The sequence below is a fragment of the Arachis hypogaea genome, chromosome 3 (genome assembly GCF_003086295.3).
Source record: "Arachis hypogaea cultivar Tifrunner chromosome 3, arahy.Tifrunner.gnm2.J5K5, whole genome shotgun sequence".
In the NCBI taxonomy this organism is placed as follows: Eukaryota; Viridiplantae; Streptophyta; class Magnoliopsida; order Fabales; family Fabaceae; genus Arachis; species Arachis hypogaea.
In genome coordinates, this window is record NC_092038.1 from 112068482 (window position 1) to 112073131 (window position 4650).

The window sequence follows — 4650 nt, forward strand, 5'->3', positions numbered from 1 at the left end:
TTATGTCCCTTTGGGTTTCCTTGGGGTTTCTTACCTTATTTACATGTATATATTGTTATGCTCGGGCTGATTATCTTCGCAACCGGATTTTGAGTTTTGATATTCCTGTGTTTGACACTCTTTTGTATATATATAATCTCGCGTTATCTTATCCTGTGTTCGTTACGTATCGATCAGAGTGTTGCATTTTCGAGATTACGATTTTGTTCTACCCCTTTTTCTTCAAAGGCTCCTAGTTATAATCATTATTCACACTACTATATGTACTAAATTTTTATTTTAGAGGTCGTAATACCTTGCCATCTCTGAATTATGACTTAAGCATAAGACTCTGTATGGTAGGGTGTTACACAGGCCGATATAAAATTTAGTATTTCCAAGATCTTTCATCTCAAATTATTCTTTTAGAGCTTTTGTAATTGTTAGAATCTCTTCACGGGTTTTAATGATATTTAAATCATCAACATACACAGCAATTATAATGAATTCAGATGTAGATTTCTTTATGAAAACACATGGACAGATATCATCATTCTTAAATCTATTTTTGGCCAAATACTCAATAAGATGATTATACCACATTCGTCTAAATTGCTTTAGACCATATAAAGATCTTTGCAATTTGACTAAGTATAACCCCTGTGAATATTCATTGGATGATTTAGATATCTTTAATCCTTTAGAGACTTTCATATAGATATCACGATCTAATGATCCGTATAAGTAGGCTGTTACCACATCCATAAATGCATATGTAGTTTATGGTATGCAGATAAACTGACCAAATAATGCAATGTTATTGCATTCACTACAGGGGAATATGTTTCTTCATAATCTATACTGGACCTTTGTGAAAAATCTTGTGTAACAAGTCGAGCTTTGTAGTGCATAACTTCATTTTTCTCATTTCATTTTCTCACAAATACCCATCTGTATCCAACAGGTTTTACATCTTCTGGTGTACGGACTATAGATCCAAATACTCCACGTTTTGCAAGTGAGTTTAACTCAGCCTTCATAGCTTCTTTCCATTTTGGCCAATCATTCCTTTGTCGATACTACAAGAAAATAGCTCTATTGTCACGCTTTTAAAGCGTGGCAAAAATTTTAAAAGAAGCGTGGTGATAGCTTTTTGCCACACTTTTTGAGCTACCGCCACGCTTTTGAAAGCTTTACGTCTGCAAGGGTGGCGGTTGCTTTATCGCTACGCTTTTTTTGCCACACTTTTTACAAATTGCCACGTTTAAAAGCGTGGCCATAGGTGGGAGATATGGCCATGCTTTAAAAACGTGACAATAGAGAAAGATCTAGCCATATGGCCACGCTTTTAAAGCGTGGCTGTCGTTAACTACTGTACAATATAGTCACTCTTTCAAAGCATGGCTATAAGTTTGGTCAATAACCTATTTATTATTTTTAATATTCGTAATAAGACCTTACAAAAATTCATAGATAGTTTTATAATTTAGTCAATGATCAATAATTTTAAATCAACTAATCCAACCTTCATAAAGTTGTCACCAAAAAAGTGTGTGATCACATAACATGCTCTAACAAAATACCAAAAATCAAAGTCATAAGTCATAACAACTACCCATGAATTCCTAATACATGAATTAGAATTCCAACAACTATTACATTATCTACTTCTTGTACTTCGTTACAAAATATAAAACTTAATGTATCATCCATTGTGAACGAAATTGTTTTGATCATTGTCCTGCAAAATATAAAACACAAATGAACACCTACAACTTTTTTAGAATGTAACGTAACATTTTAATTTTGGTAGCTCAAGATGTAAGGCAATGCATGTTAGGTAGCAACTTTGAAGGGATGTGTATTGTATCATATCAAGCACTTAGATAAAATTAAACAATTAATTTGACCAACTTGAGTGAATCTTGTTAGTGCTGAAGTAGTGACTCATACGGCAGATCCAAGTCCTCCATAAGTTCATGAATTTATAATACTCACTAATTTGTTTATATTATTAAGGGATCTCATGCATCCCGGTTTAGTAAGATATAAGGAAAAAAGAAAATATTCCTTTCAATACATAAATGCATGCAATATATATCATTTTATTGGTACTTGGTCTGCATCTAAATATGTATAATATTAAAAAGAAAAAAATTGTTATACCAATTTAATTTCACAACCCAACAACTTTATATAACATATAATTGATACTTTTTTGCAAAAACAAATGGTATTTTAACAATGCATATTCAGCCAGCAACAGTAACATGAACTACAAACAGAAAATTCAACATGGAAAAGTGGATTCTCATGCTCAGAATCTTCAGATAAAAAAAGCAGAAAAATTGATCAACTTAAAAGAATAATGGTGAACAAAATATGCTCAAGTTATCATCACTATGCCTAAGATTTGATAAAATCAATTAATCTAGCTTAACATCCTTATTAAAGTAAAGCATGATGCTGCTATTCTTCTCAGAAACTATCAGCACAACTCATTTCATCATGCCATCTAGACAGTAATTACTGAAATGAAATATTAGAATCAGGATAAGATAAATTGAAAAAAATATGTACGAAATACATATGCTGATATTACGGTTTGAAAACCCATGCAAAAATAAGAGTTATGAAAAAGGTAAAAAAAATACCTAAGCTTGCCAAGTACAATACCAGCTTCATTGGCCCTTTCAAACCCAATATCCTCGGGAGATATTATTTCATATGTTCCTTTATGTTTTAACATTCCATCCTACAAATAATTTAAAAATAATAATAGAAATGAAAAGGCCTGAAATCAAAGGGCAGCGCAGAGGTGGCATAAAGTTCTAGTTAAAGAGAGAAGAAATTGGCCACAAAGATAAATAAGAAGCTTTAGAGAGATCATAATCCCTAATTAAAAACAAGAACCAATAAGCTATATCTACTTCCCAACAAGCTACAAAATCTTCATGATCATAATCCTTAATTAAAAACAAGAACCAAAGACTTATGTAACTAACAAACCTTGTCCTTTGCCCTTACTGTTGAGTACTGGTCAAGTCAAAATTTCTAGTATTCTCTGTATAAAAAAAATTCACATTTAGAGAGATCTTAATTAAGAAATAAATAGAGAAAAATAAACAAAGTAATAAATTAATCTTTGTTCAATATTTACAGGAGTAGCAACATAATGATTGTTAAATTGACCATGGACAATTATGCATATATAATATGTAATTGATTTTACAGACAAGAAGAAAAAATATTACATTGATAACTTGACACTTTAATATACAGGAGGACTACATCTTACCGGTCACATCTCTATTTTTTTTTTGGTTTATATATTCATTGCAGTTGAAGTTGAAGAAATTAAAGATTCAAGACTACCACTAAGTAGTAAGCATATCTAGGGAACTTATATCCTAGACAGTTTTACACATATTCTACCTAGAAACTAAACAAGGAATCTAATACTTAAAGTCATAGTAATACAGCTCTGCATTCTTTTTGGCACTGCATATTTTTTAACTGATATGACCCATTTGATAGCATTCCTAATTTTAAACCACACTGATTTAGTTTTTATTTGATAGCATTCCCAATTTTACACATACACAAATTCTGCCAAAAATAAAATAGTAAAATGAACTGAGAATTTGTTTGTCAGGATTTAAATTAGAATTTTGCATTCAAGATGAAAAGAACTTATTCATTTTGGGTCATTTTAGTTGATCTACCTACCAATATGCTATTTAATTCAGCAACAAAGTAACAATAATTAGTTGAGGGAAAATCTTTACCTTCACAACATACCAGTAGAATCAGTGACCAATGAACAGAGAAGACTGAGCAGCCATAAACCAGCACGAAAGAAGGAGTAAGGAATGGCAGGGACGAAGGAGAAAAGCAGAAACAGCGAGGCAAACATAAATGACAAGGAAGGCAAAATGGAAAAACGGCGAGACAGATGCGAGGCGGAGCACAGTGGAAAGGATGTTAGCAGCGCGATGACAAGGAATGCAATGGTAAGGGTTAGGGGATGGTGGCCAGAGTAGAAAGATGGCAGGAGAGCGGCGACACGACAAGGAAGGTGAAATGACAAAGAAGGAGAGCAGAGAAGATGACACTGGCGCATAATGGAGACGATGCAAAGGAGATCAGTGAATGGCAAGGTAGACGAGGTAAATGAGGATGACGCAAGTGACGAGGAGGAGACAAGGCGGAGGGGAGTCTAATGGCACAGCGAGGACACTGCCGGTAACGACGGGGATCTAAGCTCTTCCAGGGTTGTCATAGATGAGAGTGATGATAAGAGTTGAGAGTGAGATAGTTCCGAAGCTTTGTTTGGGGCTATTAGGGTTTTATTTTTCAAAAAGCTTTTGTCCACGCTTTTAAAGCATGCCAAAAGAGTGCCAGAATATGGCCATGCTTTGTAAACGTTACGTAATGAAACCCTGTTGCCACGCTTTTGAAACGTCCCTGTTTCTCTCTATGGTCATGCTTTTGAAGCGTGGCAGAAAAAAAACGTGGTCGTAGCTCTAATCAATTGCCACCCTTCCAAATGTGTGGCCATTGACACTTTTCTCCACGCTTTTGAAGCGTGGTGAGAAAAAACGTTGCCAAATCTCTATTCAATCGCTACCCTCACAAAAGCGTGGCCATTGACAACTTTTGGCCACACTT

The 4650-nt window shown here is 34.1% G+C and overlaps 1 long non-coding RNA gene across 1 annotated transcript; it reads right to left on the reverse strand.

Annotated features, from left to right (window-relative positions):
- Positions 1–1483: 1483 nt before the first annotated feature.
- On the reverse strand, positions 1484–4337 carry LOC112790916 (uncharacterized). The gene is made up of 4 exons (XR_003196968.3): positions 3768–4337; positions 2989–3043; positions 2634–2734; positions 1484–1720 (listed from the first exon to the last, which is right to left on the reverse strand). It is a non-coding gene; the product is annotated as an uncharacterized lncRNA (long non-coding RNA).
- Between the last annotated feature and the right edge of the window lie 313 nt (positions 4338–4650).